Here is a 19,122-nt window from a genome sequence, read left to right on the forward strand (position 1 = left end):
AGATATGTTGAAGCCCTAACCCCCAATACCACAGAATGTGACCTTCATTGGAGACAGGGTCTTTGCAGAGGTTAATCAAGTTAAAATGAGGTAATGAGGATATGCCGTAATCCCATATAACTGGTTGCCAAATAAAAAGGGGAAATTTGGACACAGAGCTTCACAGGGAGAGGGTCTTGTGAAGACGGGGGTTGGGGTGTGGGGGGAGGGCAAGGGGCAGGTAAGCCACACACCCCAAGGAACCACCGGAAGCCAGGAGAGATCCTTCCCTAGCGTTGCCTGAGGGAAGGGGGGCCAGCCAGCACCTTGATCCCACACTTCCAGTCTCTGGAGCTGTGGGGCAATGGAAGTCTCTGGTTCTGAGTTGCAGAGTCTGCGCACTTTGTTAGAGCAGCAATGGGAAACCGACACAGCCATCTCCTCCAGTCTGGGGGTGACACTCCAGAGGAGCACAGCTCAGGGATTCTGAGAACAGAGGCTGCTCCCCTTGTCCTGTTGGTCGTAAAAAAAAAAAAGAAAAGGAGCACATTGCCACCAGCTGATGCTGCTGACCTCCTTGCAAACATGAGGGGAGGCCACACATGGAGGGGGAAGGTCCAAGAGGTGGCCAGGCAGCGGACAAGGTCTCCTGACCACCTGCCAAAGAGCCTGCCCTAGCTCAAAGCTTCTGCCTCCTCTGACTTCAGGGATCCTTGCTGCTCAGTTTTAGCTGTGCTTGCAGCAAGCATCACACCCCCATTTTTCAGAGGCTTAGAGAGGCAAAGTGTCTCACCCAAGAACCCACAATTCATAGGTGGCAGAGGTGGGACTGAACGAAGTCCACCCAACCTTGAATGCTGTGCTCCCACCCACGAAGGATGTCACGACAGCGACACCCAGTGTCCCAGGCTGCTTCTGGCAGGAGCAGATCTTGTTTGTGTCTGCCTCTTTACCGTACCTTTCCTATTTTAGTCCACTCCTAGCTCCTTCCAATAACCTTGATTTAATGTAAATATATAGTTTTCCTTTTTCATCCTTGGCACTTTCCTTCAAACATAGACCACTGGCCTTCTGGGTCTACTCACCTCTGGCCACTCAGGAGCCCCAGGGGCCCTAGGCAAGCCCTGACCCATTCCCCACCCACAGGGTCTCACAGTGGGCTGTGCCGCTCCGTCCACCTCGGCCAGGCTGGCTCCCTACCACATGTACCCCTGGAAAGGAAGGAGAAACTTCCTCCGCACCCGTGCTGCCCTGGGCTCTATGCGTCATTACTCTTGCGTTTGATCCCACAGCAGACTGTCACCGCCTGGAACATAAGCACTTTGTGGGCTTCCAATCTTCTCTTCTGACTCGGACGGCAGACCACTGGGAAATGAAGGCAATAGCTCACGGCTTTGCCATATTATGCTTTTCCCACTCATTCAACAAATATTTGAACACCTGCTACTGTGAGTAACGCACTGCATTACTGAGAGCTATGAGATTAATTAGTTAATGAGAGTCCCTGTCCACACTGAGCTGACTGCACAGAGAATAGAGACCAAAAAATATAGTAATAATAATAGAGAGAGAGAGAGAGACAGAGACAGAGACAGAACGGTGAACACAGGCTTATTTAAGGGAAGAGAAACGGTTCCATGGGTTTGGTGTATGGAGCTGTAAAAGATAAAACTGGAGACATGAGTAAAATCAGGCCCTGGGTGCCCTATAAGTATGTTACCTGCTGAAGACTGATTACCTAATGTAATAAGTATTAAACCCCTTCACGTTTTAAGGGTTACTCATTCACGCTAACATACCCATATATAGAGTTTTGTTTCACCATCAGAAGGGGAATTAGCAGCCCAAAAGATACTGGGTAGTAGTGAAACCAGGTAACGAGCAGGTGCTGACTAGGAAGTTGGGGTTCTGCCTCCTTCCCCACCCCAGTCCTTTTTCTGAGAGTCTGCCTGCACTGCTGTTCCAGGGGGAAAGATAAAAATCTTACTCTGCAAAAGCTGTTTCCTATCAGTTTTGCTGGGCTCAGCCCTAGCCCTGCTGAGCTGCGGGGCACTGGGCTATAAGAGCTGCGCTGGAAGTGAAGTCTTTGATGTTTTCAAAGGTCAGAGCACATCTCTCCCCTTTTGGAGTGTCACTCGGCTCTAGGCAGACGATGTTTCAGCGGTGGGGAGAGCCAATTAGAGCCCATTATAACCTAACTAACCTCCCATGACACCAAAACTCCTTGTAGAATTTGCCAGCTTCTTGCAAAAGTAATGTACATCTAGGCCTAACTCCCGTGTGGAATGTGCCCCAACTCCAGTCACCACTGAAGGTTCAGTCGTTTTCCACTGTGACTGCATCTTACAATCACCCGGGCAGAGTATTCATCGCCAACGCTGAGATTCCACGCCCCGATGGTCCAGTGTAGGGACTGAGATGTGGGTCCCAGCATCCGTTAAAAAACATCCCCAGGTTCAAAAAGTAGTGATGTATCTGAATTCTCCCAAAAACACAGCTGGGCTTCTCTGAAACCCAACTGCTTCCTCTCCTTTCCCATTATACACACGTTTGTCTGGATTAGTTAGCATCTGCATTTATTAACATTGGGTCTTTATTTCATATTTTGTGATTGTTCATTCGAATTATATTAACTATTTCAGGTATGTCCCTCATATATCTGTACTCGCATCTGATTTTATTTTTTTTCTAACCGAATATATTTCAGGTATCTTGAACTACACAAGTGAAGGAGTAAAATTCATTGTAAACTTTTTTCCAAAATAGTTGTGAAAACTATTTTTATTCAGTGAACAGGAAACCGAATCCATAGCATCTAGAAATAAATGGGCATCTTTGATAACTATAGCCATATGCTTGATACAAGTGTGTATATTTTCCTGTATTTATAAGCATATATCCAAATTTATCACACACACACACACACACCTCCCATAGCACAAAGTCTTGTAGCCAACCTCCAATAGGGAGTAATTCTTGAAGCAAAAAAGTGAATGAATATACACATGAATAGATGCACAGATGCTGAAAGTACAAGATAAGTAACTTACATTCACTTAAATATGGATAGATAGCTTATATGTAAATACAACCTTATTTCCAGTTGGCATCTGAAAATAACAGGACATCTGTCATAAATTCCAAATTTTTATTCAGTCTATGTAAATTACTGACGTATTCATAGAGCAGGATATGACTTTTTATTTTTAAATGTTAACATATTATATTGATGCTTTTAATAACGATTAAAACAAAACTTCATTACATTATTATTATTACGGGGGTATGTTCAAGATAACCCTTAAAATATAAGGGGATTTATTAGACTCCATGATGAGAAATGAAAAGAAATAGCAATTTCCAGAATAAATCAGGTTTCAGATCATGAGACTAATGCCAAATAGCAGCAGACACAATTGAGTCCAACAATTTTCAAAGCTTTCAATTTGTTTTGTAGCAGCAGAATTCTTTCTTGTCATAAAATCTTGAGCAGAAAACCAGTATCCTCTTCAGAGCAGCAGCCCTGTTTAAAGTGAGGCCTCAGAGCCCTTAGCATCAGCTGTCCCGGCTGTGGACAAGGGCAGCTGGGGAACCACTGAGCTAGTCTGGAGACTCTCGGTTCTAGCTGCACATTGAAAACAATTACCTGGGAGGCTTTTGAGAAGCCCCAGACCCCACCCTAGAGATTCCGACTGAGTTGGGCTGAGGTGGAGACTGTAACGCACAGCCAGAGTTGAGAGCCACTGGCCCGGCACAGCTCCTGCAACCCAGGAGCAAAGCTGAAGCCCAGGGAGGCAGGAAGGTGGCAAAAGCACCACGCAGGGTGGGCTGGGGCCTGCCAGGGCCAGAGTTCGTGCTCCTGAATTATTCCAGTCCAGCGATGACGCTGTGCACTGCAGCCCTTGGCAAATGCTCTCTCTGAGGGACTGACTGATGGAGGACCCCCTAAGGAGTCTGTTATCGCCACAGCAGGGGCGGAGAGGAGCTTCCCACGCTCTCCCAGACGTAGCCGTCCACCTTCTCCCACCAAACACACAGTCATGATTGCAGCAAGCTATCACACAACGTTCTGAGCAGCAAGGAGGGCTACAGGAAGAACGGCCAGCAAGCCTGGCTTCCACTAAGTTGTCTCTCAGAAGAAAATAAACTCGTGACTGGTTCGGCCAGTAATTTTCATAATAATGACAGGTAAGATTGATCGTTTCATTAAGTGTTTTATACATATCATCTCATTTAGTCCTTGTAACACACCAACGAGAACGATAGCCCTTTGGACCGGGACACTTCAAGCCTCAGTTCTTAAAGAAGGTTCGTGATTTGCCCAAGGTCATAGAGCTTTAATTGGCTGAGCTGAGAGTTCAACATGGGCCTGTCTGATTTGAGAGCCTGTGTTTTTAACCTCCAGAGTATAAAATATAAAATGTAAAACTACTCCATTGCCTTGATTTTAGGGGCACTCAACTTGAACTCGAGGTCCTGGGAGCCCATCCTCATCTTCCCTTCGTAAAACCTGGAGTCTCTTTCACATCCAGGAAGCCCACCCTCCAGCTAGAAATCCCTTCAAGCCTCCTTGAGGAAAGTATTGCTATAAATGAAGCACATTAGCTCTTTTTGTGTTGTGTATTTATTTCTTTATTATTTGCTCTTGTTATCTGGAAATCTATATTTTAACCCTAATTGTCTCCCTGCGGTAATGATTAAGGCATGACTCTGAGATTTGCATTGCAAACACCACGAGGCCTTCAACAGGAGCAGATGAATTCTGAACCTGGCATCTAACAGCATTTATTCTTCATTTTCGTATCTTCCCAGCTTCAGTTTGGGCCAAAGTTGTTCATATTTTTTTCAGATTCAGAAAGGATGGGAGGAGGTGGACTTCAGGTTCATGATATCAGCCTGCATTGACTCTACCCAGTACATCAAAACTGAACTTTTACCAGTGAAACAGTATCTTTGAATAAAGAAGACCTATGGATCAGTGCCTTACATACATTTTACTAGTGGATATTTATAGGACCACGCACAGGGTGTACAGCCTCACACAAGCCACTCTATTTAGACAATGGTTATTTGGGAAAAATGAAAGGGGCCCTAGAAAAAGCTATGCGGTGAGTGGGATGCATTTTTATTCCTCCCAAGGGGAGGTGAGAAGCCTTCAATGGGTAGCTGCACTTTTTCAGTTCTATTGTCTTAAAAGTTTTATTTATTTTAGAAATAGTTACAACCTAGCCAGGTAAATATATTGCGATAAATTCCATTTAACTTTTTCCCTCACTGGAATAGCCTCATAAAAGACAACAAAAACCTGCAGAAAATTCAATGAGGGAATAAGATTGTCAATACAGTGTGTGTGTATTTGAAAATAAAATGGCACAATCAGGTATAAAGAAGAGTCTTCATTCAAGTTAATAAAACTCAATCTAGAAGAAAGAAAACTGCATTTTGGTGTCTAAGTAATCTTATCTTTTAATAACAATAAAACTTTCCACTTTATAGGGCTTTTTCTTTGGAGTCTCTAAGAGTTTGTCAAGCAAGTGCTGGACTGGGGTTGATGGTGCACCCAGCAGGTAAGAGTCTGTCCCTGACCTCCACCAGTAATGATGGCGAGATCGTATCCCTGAGGCACCTCTGCTAAACATACAGTTCCCCATCATCGCCATCCCTTAACTCACCAATCAGTAATGTTGACAAACCAGTGTTGTTCCAACTACAAAACCAAATATAATTAAGAGGAAATGGGAATTCTGTAAAAAAGCATGTGCATTAGGTACTATTTTGTTGCAAACAGTGAAATGCACTTAATAAATGGGAGCTATGCCACATGAATAGATGACTCTAAACACCCGAATGAAAAATAATAAATCTGACCTCCAGAGCCAGATAAAACTATTTTCATTTTATTGAGCTACCATATTTTTATGTCTCTAAGAAGCCATTGATTGCAAGACATGCCATCAATTTAGTAACTTTCCAGGGGGAAAGGAAAGAACAACCACATTGAATATACATATCAATTATAAAAAACATATTGATTTTAGAAATGTTAAAACATGGGGGGGAATATGTCTTACAAGTGAGGAAATACAGCAAATATAAATGTATACTAAGTTTAAAGAGTACTTTTATATTTATTATCTGATTTTTACCACAATTTCATAAGGCTGCTATGATTATTCCATTTTACAGATGAAAAAAAAATCAGCCTCAGAGATGCTGATTAACTTGCTCAGGATCACACAGCTAATAAACCAATACCCTTAACTCTTTGAGTCTGAATTCCGTGTTCTTCTCACTACTCCACACTACCTTTCTGTCTTAAAGTAATAGAACCTTTTTATCTAAAATGTTTTTCTGATCACTAATAAAGAAGGATACATTTTTACAAGACTGCTCCAATAAATTCTTCACAACTGCTCTTGAAATTTCTTCAGCTAAGATGGTCTTCACACCACCTATAAATCAAGTTCTCTACTCATTGTTGGTAGTCGGGTTAATAGAGATGCAGCCGTCCCAAAGGATGCACCCTCCAAGAAAAGATACGGGTCACTGGCTGAAAACTCAGGTGGCCCCTGCAGCAGCTAGCTCACTGCTGTTCGCTTCCTCACTTATTCTGGACAGAGCACACCTGCTTTTGCAGATTAAAATTTTGAATCGGCTACGTTAACTACCCTTGGTGTGTTGTGAATCTTCTTTCTGAAGATTCGCTAATGAATGTGCAGTGCCCACAAAGCTTTCATTGACTGGCTACACAATCAGCTGTCCCCACAGCGTCTTAGTGAGGAGAGTGGGAACCTGCAAGTGGCTTTCTCCATTACCTAGATTGCTAGAAATTGATTCAGTGGTGGGAGTCTAGTTATACCTAGTTATGACCTGGAAGCCTCCTGGGAGGTCAGCAGATATAGAGTCAGAGGAGCATTTGCCTGATACAGACATGCCTCATGGTGCACCATCCAGGGCCTGGGTATGGGATGGCACTGAGGGACATCTGACATCCTCCATGGTGCATGTGGCCAGCACGGTGGCAGCAGAATGTGTAAACAGAGGAATCAGAGCACATCCTCATCAACGCAATCGGTGCCACAACCAGACAGGGAACAGACAAGCCTCAGGAGGGGAAAGGAGGCTTGCTTGCCCCTCTGGCCTACCACTAAGAGCCCTCCAGGCCACTTCACCAACCACAAGTCCCATCTTAGACAAAGCCAGGTGCACTCTGCGATCCCTCCCCGGTCTCACCTGCAGAGGCACTGTGCTGGAGGCTATGGAAGTATCAGGGGAGTTTCTGTTTTTGTCCCAGTAAACATCAACAACTAAGCAGAACTATTTGTTGTGGTTTTTAGTGAAAGACTCCACTGAACTACAAGTTTAGTGGCAATTATTTAAGAGTTTGAATTTTCCATTAGTATTCAGGGGCTGGCTTTGTGCTTCAAGCCTAATGCTCTTACTAAGTCACTTCTTACCATTTAAAGAGGGGGAAGCTATAACTGAGCTTGTGGTATAGGAAAGGCAAAAAAAATGAGGACAAAGAGAAGAGCCCATGATCCATTTGGAATGCAGTGGGGGTTCCAACAGCAACACCAAAGCGACTTTCTACGTAATAATCAGATCCTCTGAGACCAGCAGTCCCTTTGCATGGCCCCAAGAGAAACACACAGAAAACAGAGAGATTTTTAAATGCAAGAGTAAACTTGTTTAACTTCCTCTTTTAACATAATTTGGGGAAAAAATACAAAACTAATTTTAAAAAATGAGTTTGGTCATTAAAAAGCCATCATGGGGTTGGGTGTGGTGGTTCATGCTCGTAATCCCAACACAAGGCAGATGGAGGCCAGGAGATAGACACGAGCCTGGCCAAAGGTGATGAGAGATGGTGAAAACTCTTCATCTCTACTAAAAATATAAAAATTAGCTGGGTGTGGTGGTGTGTGCCTGTAATCCCAGCTACTCACGAGGCTGAGACATGAAAACTGCTGAAACTGGGGAGGTGAGGTTGCAGTGAGCTGAGACCACACCACTGTACTCTAGCCTGGGGGACAAAGTGAGATGCTGTCCAAAAAAAAAATAAAAACCCACAATGAAATATCACCTTATACCTGTGAGAACAGCTCTTATCAAAAAGAAGAAAGGTCAGCAGCGGCAAGTAGGTCAAGAAAAGAAAAAGCCGTGGCGCACTGTTGGTGGGTATAGCCATCATGGAGCACTGCACGGAGGGCCCTCAGAAAGTTAAAAGTAGAGATGGGTATAGCCATTATGGAGCGCTGCACGGAGGGCCCTCAGAAAGTTAAAAGTAGAGATGGGTATAGCCATTACGGAGCACTGCACGGAGGGTCCTCAGAAAGTTAAAAGTAGAGGTGGTATAGCCATCATGGAGCACTGCACGGAGGGTCCTCAGAAAGTTAAAAGTAGAGATGGTATAGCCATTATGGAGCGCTGCACGGAGGGCCCTCAGAAAGTTAAAAGTAGAGATGGGTATAGCCATTACGGAGCACTGCACGGAGGGTCCTCAGAAAGTTAAAAGTAGAGGTGGGTATAGCCATCATGGAGCACTGCACGGAGGGTCCTCAGAAAGTTAAAAGTAGAGATGGGTATAGCCATCATGGAGCGCTGCACGGAGGGCCCTCAGAAAGTTAAAAGTAGAGATGGGTATAGCCATCATGGAGCGCTGCACGGAGGGTCCTCAAAAAGTTAAAAGTAGAGATGGGTATAGCCATCATGGAGCACTGCACGGAGGGCCCTCAGAAAGTTAAAAGTAGAGGTGGGTATAGCCATTACGGAGCACTGCACGGAGGGCCCTCAGAAAGTTAAAAGTAGAGGTGGGTATAGCCATTATGGAGCACCGCACGGAGGGTCCTCAGAAAGTTAAAAGTAGAGGTGGGTATAGCCATCATGGAGCACTGCACGGAGGGCCCTCAGAAAGTTAAAAGTAGAGGTGGGTATAGCCATTACGGAGCACTGCACGGAGGGCCCTCAGAAAGTTAAAAGTAGAGGTGGGTATAGCCATCATGGAGCACTGCACGGAGGGTCCTCAAAAAGTTAAAAGTAGAACTACCATGCAATCCAGCAATACCATCGCTGGGTCTATATCCAAAGGAAATGAAATCAGTGCGTTGAAGAGATACCTGCCCTCCCATGTTCATTCCAGCACCATTCACAACAACCAAGATAATATGGGAACAACCTAAGTGTCCATCGCCATATGGATGGATAAAGAAAATGTGGTGTCTATGCACAATTGAATACCATTTGGTCATAAAAAGAAGGAAATCCTGTCGGTTTCAATAATGGGGTTGAATCTAGATGACATCATGCTAAGTGAAATAAACCAGAGAAAGAAAGCGTATATTATCTCATTTACACGTAGAATCTTGTGTTTTTTTCTTTTGTTTTGTTCTGTTTTTTGAGACAGAGTCTCGCTCTGTCACCGAGGCTGGAGTGCAATGGCACAATCTCCACTCACTGCAACCTCTGCCTCCCGAGTTTAAGCGATTCTCCTGCCTCAGCCTCCTGAGTAGCTGGGATTACAGGCGCCTACCATCACGCCCTGCTAATTTTTTTGTATTTTTAGTAGAGACGGAGTTTCACCATGTTGGCCAGGCTGGTTTTGAACTCCTGACGTCAGGCGATCCACCCGCCTCGGCTTCCCAAAGTGCTAGGATTGCAGGCATGAGCCACCACGCCCAGCCACACATAGAATCTTAAAAAGTCAAACTCATAGAAACAGAGAGTAGAACGGTGGCTATCAGTGGCTGTGGGCGTAGGGGAAATGGGAAGATTTTGGTCAAAGGGTACAAACCTTCAGTCACGAGATAAACAGCTGCTGGAAATCAGCAAGGGTGGTGATGGATATGTTAATTAACTTGGTTATGGTAATCAGGACACCATGTATTCATATATCAAATCATTATGTTGTACATATATATAATCTTTATTTGTCAATTAAACATATTTTAAATTAATTAATTGTTTTAAATGCCCTAACTATAAAGAAAATTCAAAGCAGTTACTTTAAGAGAAACCCCCTTTCAAAAAAACCATGTAAAATGGGGCAGGCTGTTCCTCCGTGGTGTGACCCTATGCCCCATCCAGAGGCCAAGGACAGCACAGGAGGTTACCTTAGCAGCCCCCGTTCCTGAGGAGATGAATTTTACTTTTCTCTCTATTGTAAAAAGGGAACAAGTATTCCCTAGACAATTTTACTGCAAAGGACCTCAGCAAGCGGCAGCTGCTTCAGGCTTCAGCCGTCCCTTCCAGGCCCTTCTGAAGCTAAGGGAATTTCCTTCCTTGCTTGGCCACCCCTCCTGGAGTCTCCACCCACAGAGCTGAGCCCGCCTGGTCCGCTCCATCACAGAGCGTGAGGATAGATCTGATATACATAAATCAACATATTACTCATTTTCTAGCACTGCCTTTGACAGCTGTTACATGAGCACATTGTTAGAAACTGTCAAGCAATGATACACAGTGCCTTTTACAACATATGTTGACTTTTATCTAATGTAGCTCCATAATTAGCCCCAGGGAAAATGAATCCAGGCATCCACCTGGCTGTGTGATCTCAGTTAACCTTTGCTTTCTTCTAAGGGAAGTTAGCAGGGTCTGGGGTGGAGATCCAGGCAATGAGGCCCCCAGGACTCAGAGAAAGGCAGTAAGTGCGCAAGCTGTGCCGGGTATGGGAGACAAACTGCTTACACCGCTCTACCCTCAGCCTATGGTCAGAGACTGGGGTTCCGGGGGTTCTGGTCAGGGTTTTCAAGTCCCTCAGGCCTGGAAGAGCTCTGGGATCATTATTGGAAAAATAAAATAAATCTCCCTGGAACCTGGGCCATTCAACGTGAAAGAACCTGAGAGAAGAAGCTAAGTGTTGCTTCAAACATTATTCTTGTTACTCCTCTGTTTCTCTTTCAGGAAATGACAAAACTTGCAAACCACTCATGGCAAGAAAAACCCATTTCCACCGACCTTCAGGGTTTGGCAGGTCTTTTAGCCATGAAAATGGATACAACATAATATGGACTTGGGGTAAGAAGGTCTGGATTCAAGTTCCTGATCCTTCACTTACCAACAGAGTAACCATGGGAAACTTATAATTTGTCAGGGCCTTCCTGTCCTCAGCTTCAAGTGGGAATAAAGGGCAGCAGGTGCATTGCCAAAACCATTAAAGTCAGGGATGTGGTAGTGGTTCTCCATGGCTCCTGCAGCACCCTGGACAGTGCCTAGATCAAGAAACCTTTTTGACAAATGAATTCATACATTCAGTATTCTAATGAAGACCAAATGAGGAGATGTAGAAACATTTTGAGGGCAGAAACTCAGTGTCCAAATATCAGTTATTTGATTTACGCTTCCACATCTGGTTTTGGGAGCTAGGTCAGAGACAGAGCACTAGCTATCTTGCAAGCAATAAACCAGAATAAATCTGAGGGAATTCAAAAGGTATGAACTGAACTAAAGGCAAAAGAGTTGTCTAAAAGTTTAAGTATTTGAAGACAACTAGCATTCCCCATACAGACACATCCCAAGTCAAAAAATGGAAAAAGGAGGAATTCCCAAGGGGATGTCCACGTGAAGGAATCGTACCTCTGTCCGCATCCGTTCACCATGAGTCCCACCTCAGCCGTCCATGAGCACCACCTGCCACATGCACTGCAGTGTCAGAGAGACTGTGGGAACTCACGAACCGCATAAAGCAAGGTACCTGCTCTGCAGGTGTCTGGGTTGGGCCCCGGGGATGCAATAAAGACCGACACTGTGCTTGACCTCAGGGAGTCCAGTGGGAGATGGAGTCTAATGGGATGGCAGTGCAGCAGGGCTATGATACAGAGAAGTAGCCAGGAAAATGGCCACAGACAGAATCCCAAAGAACAGCCATTTAGGACACGGACAAAGAGGGCTATCCAAAGTAGGAAGAAAACGAAGAGAAAAAGATGTCCTAGAAACCAGTAGAGAAGTAAATTTCCAGAATGAGTCCTCATTTCCCAGGATAAGATGCTATGGAAAGTTCAAGTAAAATAAGGACTGAAAACCATTCAGGAGATAACTAATCAGCAATGAACACGTGATTTTATTGAGACACATAAAAAATTAAATAGTATTATCAAGACCGATCTGACCAGGTGTCAAAGGGTAAAAATTATAAAAGCTATGAGAACTCATAAGATGGAGGGAAAGATCTCTGTAGGAGGGAGAGGTTAAGAGGTGACTGATTCACAAGATATAAATTGAAGTGGGCCTTGAGAGATGAGTAGAATGGCAGGGGATGGGGAGGACAGCAGGGGCCTAGAGCTCCCAATTAGGGGCAAAGCTTGAGTACAGCACAGGGCTGTGTATACTCTGGTGATTTCTAAGGGCCAGGGAAGAGAGTTTGGGGAAATGAGGCTGGGGAAGGAATTTGAGGACAGACTTAGAGGGGATTTAGACGCCAGAGTACCAGTTTGCCCCGTAGGATTTGGGTAGGGTCAGACATGTGCACTTGAAGCCTGGAGAAGATCCATGTAACAGCAGTATAGAAAACATAAAGGATCAGTCTTTCACTCATATGAGCAATATTTGTGTCATAAAAGAAATAAGAGACCATTTGCCCGACTATCATGGCAGGGAGCAAATCCCCTTATCCCTTGAATCAGCATGCTAGGTTCCTTTAGAGTTTAAGAGGACGGGCTCTGAAGTCAGACTGAGCTGGTTCAAAGATCAAACCGGTGACATCCCTACCACACGCCCTTGTTAGGTTGCCTAACTCCTTGGAACTTCAATTTCCTCATCTATGAAATGGAGAAATCAATAGAACCTACTCAGAGCGTTTTAAGTATATTAAACGAGGTAATACATGTAAATGGCTGACAAAGGATAAGCACCCAATAAGTGCTATCTATGATACCATTTTATTACTGAAGAATATTGCTCAATCAGGTTAGAGAAATATCTGCAAAGCATATGAAATAAACACCTCGAGAAATGCAAGTCATCAATAAACGTGAAAAATTGCTTACATTCAAATATTCAAAAATTTACATGATCCAGTAGCTGACAGTTAAACAATCTGAGAATACCAAGTGTGGCTGGCAAAATTCTAAGGTCTCCAGGATTCCCACCCTGTGATGTACAGGTCCTGTGTAATCCCCTCCCCTTGACCATGGGCAGAACCTGTGAACAGGATAGCAGTCCTGTGATTAGATTAACAATCCATCAACTTTTAATCAAAAAAGAGTTTATGCCGAGTAGGCCTGACCTAATCAAAGGGGCTTTTAGCAGGTGGCAAAACGTCAGAGAGGCATTCTCCTCTTGGCCTTGCTGATGCAGTGTCCATGCGTCTTACAGCTGCAAGGAATTGAATTCTGCCAACAGCCAGGGGAAACAGAATCCTGAGACTCAGATGAGACCCCAGCCCAGGCTGATACCTTGAGTGCAGCCTGGGGAGACCCTGAAGAAAGGACCCCATTAAATTGTGCCCAGACTGTGGCCCAGGCAAACAGTAAGGTGATACATCTAAGTTGTTTAAAGCCATAAAGCTTGTGGCAATTTGCTATACAGCAATAGAAAACTAATATACCTGTGGCTGGCAAAAAGGTAGAGAATCAGAAAATTAAATCTGCTGTTTGGGGGGATGCATTTGAATTCAATTTGGAAAGCAGGGTGACATACTCCATAAGGCTGGAGATACAGACACACCACACCCACCCGCCGCCATGCTCTTGCACGTGGCCTGGATAAACCACTGCCTGTGTAAATAGGTGCACGTGTACCGGAATGGACATGGCAGTGCAGCTGAAATAGTCAAATGCTAAAAACAACCTAAATTAAATGACTATCATGATAAGAATAAATAAATTGTGGTATCTTCAGAAAATGGAATACTAGCAATGAAAATGAGCAAACTATAGCTAAAATATAACACGATAGATCTCAAAAATATAATGTTGACAAGCAAGATACAAAAGAGGGCACACATTCCATTTCCATAAAGTTTGTAAACAGGCCAAGTAAGACTGTCCCCACTTACAGATGCATACACAGGTGTGAAAACGAGGTTTTTTTAGAGGCAAGGACGTCATTTTCATGAACTTCAGCCTAGTGATTTTCTCCCTCTGTGAGGAGGAAGAGATTGCGTTTGGAAAGGGAAAAATGAGAGACCTTCCGAGGTGCTAACAACGTTTGTTTCATGATTATGTTTACACATGTGTTCACTTCACAATTTAAAAAAATAAACGCATCACTCCATGCATGCCTCTGTGTGGAGGATAGATCTCAGGACTAAAAGCTGGGGTGCTGAAGACCTCTGAGTGACCTATCGTATACTCTACCAGGGAAATCTGCCTGAGAAAGTCTAGGGGATACAGATCTGGGGGCTCCTCTGACATGTGGAAGCCCCCAGTGGGAGTCAAGCTTCCTAGGAGACTGCACTGGGCTTGGAGCTGGTGGCTCAATGCACCTTCCCCCACCCCCTCCCACGCCAGAAGAGCCATCAGCTTCATGACACCTGTGCGGGCTCGGCAGCTGCAGGAAGGAGGAGGGAGCTGTCAGGAGCAGTCACTGGCATCAGACTAATAATAAGATTCATTTCTCCGAGGCTCCCAGGACACAACCCAGGGAGACTGAAGAATGCTAATGCTGCCTGCAAGGGCTCTGGGGGCTGGTTACTTATTTTTATTTTTTAAGGTCAATTGTTTCAGGTCGGTACGCTTATTAGAGGGGGGATCAGTGGAAAAAGAGCATGTGCCTCTATTCTAAGCCTAAAAGGAAAAGCCAGACAAAAAGAAGACGTTCATTCATTAATCATGTCCCAATCCTCTTTCTTAGAGGGTGCCTGAGTGACCAGGGACAGAATCAAGACCTGTAGTTGTCAGATGTTGTGGAGCTCGGAGCTGAAGAATCAGAGTCATAAGACAGAGATGCAAAACTTGGGGACAGCTGTTGCCCTTTCTTTGCTCCGGTCCTTCTTGAAGGTTGTTTCTCTATGCCTTTGTCCTCATCACTGTATCAATTTCCTATGGTTGTGTCATAAAAATTGCCACACTTAGCAACTTAAAGCAACACAGATTTATTATCACAAAGTTTTAGTAGGTCAGAAGTCTGGGCGTGGCAAGGCTGGGTTCTCCACTCAGGGTCTGACCAGACTGCAATTCAGGCGTTGCCTCAGGTATGGTTCCCATCTGTGGCAGAATTGAGTTTTCTGCAGTTGTATGACTGTGGTCCTCATTTCCTTGCTAGCTGTCACGTGGGGGTCACCCTCAGTGCCTACAGGCCACCCACATCCCTTATCACATGGTCCCCTGCATCTTCAGAGTTAGCAACAGAGAAATACTTGTGCATCCAATTCCTTAATGCTTCAAGTCTCTGACTTCTTTTTTTTTTGTGAGCAAAGAAAATCCTCTCCTTTTATAGGGCTCAAGTGGTTAGGTCCAGCCCACTGGCATAATCTTCCTGTCTTAAAGTTAATTAATTCAATACCTTAAACATATCTGCAAATCCCTTGCACAGAAATACCTAGATTAATTTTTAAATAATGGTGAAAACATGGTTATGCCAATGGCTGGGAATCTTGGCAGATGATCTTAGAATTCCGCGTACCACAATCATCAGTTGTTAGTATGGCTATTCTGAACACAGCAATCATAGGGATGTAAACAAAACAATGTGCCCAAAGGGAGGAGGAATGTCAAAAGATGGCCCAGACAATTGGGATATTTATTCATTATTTGAGTTGAACTACACCTGGAGTTGGGAATAATAGCTTTCATTCATTCACTCATTCAACAAGCATGCTACATGCTGTGGGAGGTTACACAGATAAGTAAAATAGACTCTTCCATGACATTTACAGCGTAAAAAGATAACAAAACTATAATATTCATCCATTTAACAAATACGTATTGTGTGCCTACAATGAGGCAGGTGCTAGATACTGAGGATACAGTGAATGACTCTACCATTACTAGGTACAATGCTGCAAGTTACAGCCTAAAAGAGTGTAAGTCTTGTGGAAATTCAGAGTAAAAAAAGGGCTTCTCCAGGCAAGGGAATGTGCAAAGGTGGCCCCCTTACAGAACAGGAGATGATGGGCTGTGCATTATTTTAAGAGGAACTGAGGATCTGAGGGGAATGGCTTGCTGGTTAGAGAAACTGATGTGAACAGAATCCCAAGGTGAGAAAGAGCAGCGAGAAAGTGGAAAACAAAATAAAGCCCACTTTAGATAGATTACAAGTGATAGGAAGGAGTGTAAGCAAGATAAGAATATAAAGAAAGTTTGGGCCAGATTTTGAAGGATTTGGAAGGACAATGAAAAGCCTTTTTTTGGATCAGACGCTCTCAAATCTTCACTCTCGGGAGGTCAGTTCGGCAACACTATCCATTTACTCCTTCTTTATCCACTAAAAGCCCAGTATGTAACCCAAGCACAGTTCAAGCTGCTGGGGATACAGGCTGAAATCTCTGACCTCATGATATTTTTACTCTAAGGGAAGAGACAACAATAAACAAAAAAATTAATAAACAAGATAATTTCAGAGAGTGATGTGTCATAAAGGAAAATCTATCAAGCAAGATAGAGTGATAGAAATTAGGGGAGAATGGTTTTAAGTTTAAGGGTCAGAGAAGGCTTCTCTGAGCAAGACATATTAGAGTGAAGACCTGTACACTAGGAGGAGGCAAGCCATGCAGAGACCTGGGGGAGCCTTCCAGGCAAGGGCATAGGAAGGGATCCAGACATGGAGTGACAGGTGAGCAAAGGCAAGGCTCCAGTGCGATAGAGTGGTGTGAGAGAGAGAACCAGAGAGAGAGTGATGTCAGAGAAGTTGGCAGGGCCAGATCTCTTAGGAATTCGAGGGCTAGGGAAAATAGTTTGGATTTCATTGTAAATGCACTAAGAGGTTCCTGGAGATTTCCAAGTAAGGCAGAGTGCTGAAATGACTGATCAGTCAGGCTAAGATGAAGAATCCTAGGGGAGCACGAGCAGGCCCACTGCTGCCGTCCAGCCTCTGAGAGGCAAAGTCCCCAGAGGCCAGGGGTGCTGGCCAGTTTGGGGATATCTTGAAAGGGAGCCGAAAGGTTTTGCTGATAGATTGAAAGAGGGGTGAGAGAAGGGGAAAACTGAAAAGAGGAGAAGTGAGCAGGGGGACCTGCTAGGACTATTGCCAACAGGATGGGAGAGCAGAAACGAGAGGCTAGGCCATGTCTGGCAGCAAGAAGAAGGGGTGACAGGTGAGGAGGTTTGCACACAGTGGACTAGATCAGGCAGGGGAGGTCAGAGAAGGAAGCTAAGGTGACTCTGATTCTTCCAGCCTGGACCACTGGGGGAAGAGTAGTGCCCACTAACAGAAACAGGGAATTCAAGAAGAGCAGCACAGAAGGAGGGCAATGAAATAGTTGTGGACTTGAGGCCTTGCAGGGGACAGGCTCCCTGCACATAGAAAGGAGGAGCTACTGATGGGACTTAATGAGCTCCATGAACTTACTAAGCCAGAACTGGCTGCCTGCAAGGTGGACTCCAAGGTCTAGTGCCATTCATTCACCAGCAAGACTGCCAGCCGGTGCTGACCATAACCCGCCTCACTGGAAAGACAAGGGGCCATGTTACCTCACAGTCTGTCACCCCATCCCCTACTGCCCCACACAATGACTAAACGATACAAGAGTGGAAAAGCTTGACTCTGTTGCCTGAAGGTGGGTCAAAGCTGGCTGCGCTCAGAGACCCCCACTGGGTCATGCCAAGGCTGGACCCCAGCTTTGGCCTCACAGCTAAGCGTCAGGCTCTCCCCTTGCCCTATCTTGTGATGACGATCATAATCCCAAAAGACACAATCCAAAATGCCATAGTCTCAAATGTTGAAATCCTGAAGGAGCAACATCCCCAAATCTAAAATCCCGAAAATCACAATCCGAAAAGATTAAAATCCCAAATGTTGAAATCCTGAAAGTTGAATTCTGGGGAAAAGAGTGGTGCATTTTCAGTTGTATGAAGAACAGTTTCACCATGTTAGGTGGCACTATTGCCTTGCTATCGTCTTACTCGGGAATTAAGAAAGGTTTGAGGAGGTGTGTATGGGTGCCAGGTTGTCAAGGGGTGGACATGTGGGCTGGATGTTAGGTGTCACTTGGACCTGATGAAGGAATCCCCAGAGACCTGACAAAGCCCTCCTTTGGGTGCATCTTGAGGTGTTTCCAGAGGAGACTGGAGTGTGAGTCTAGGTGGACTGGGGGGATCCTCTGCCCTCAATGCTGGCAGGTACTATCCAGTCAGCTGGGGGCCCAGAGAGAACAACCACAGAAGGTGAACTGCTCTCTCACTCTCTGAGAGCTGGAGCAGACTTTTCTTCTGCTGCCTTGGACATCAGAACTCCAGTGCACTGGTTTCTGGACTCCAGAACTCATGGCACCAGTGGCCCCCAGGGTCCTAGTGCTTTCGGCCTCGAACTGAGTTGTGCCATCAGCTGCCCTGGCTCTGAGGCCTTCAGACTTGGACTGAGCCAACCTAGAGTCTCCAGCCTGCAGATGATGACCTGTCATGGAACTCCTCAGCCACCATAATCATGTGAGCCAATTCCCCGAATAAATGCACTTTCCTTTCTCTCTATTTCTCTCTCTCTCTTTCTCTCCCAATTTCTCTCTCTACCTCTCTCTCTCTGTCTTTTTCTGTCTCTCATCTATCTATCTGCCCACACATACACACATATCCTATTGGATCTGTCTCTGGAGAACCCTGGCTAACACAGATTTGGTCCTGGGGAAGCCAAATATCATTCCTTCCTACTATATTCCCTATCTTGCTTCCTTCATTCTCTTATAGGTTTTACCTCCTCAATAAATACCTTGCATAAAAATCTCCGTCTCAGGCTCTTCTACAGAACTGGACCTAAAACCTATTTCTACTCATAATGGTAAATAGAATAACAGCTAATAACTATAATAATAAGAAGAAGAAGAAGAATAGCTAACAGAAAATAATAAATAGAATAACAGCTAACAACTACTGAGCACTTAATGGAGGCCAGGCCCTGATAACCCCTTTCTTGCATTATCTCATTTAATCCTCACGATAACCCTGTGGGATAAGAACACTATTATTGCTAGTTGTGTTCGTTTCCTGGGGCTGCTCTGACAAATAACCACAAACTGTGTAGCTTAAAACAACAGAAGCCAATTCTCTCACATCT

The sequence above is a fragment of the Trachypithecus francoisi genome, unplaced genomic scaffold (assembly GCF_009764315.1).
Source record: "Trachypithecus francoisi isolate TF-2019V2 unplaced genomic scaffold, Tfra_2.0 Lachesis_group8, whole genome shotgun sequence".
Lineage (NCBI taxonomy): Eukaryota > Metazoa > Chordata > Mammalia > Primates > Cercopithecidae > Trachypithecus > Trachypithecus francoisi.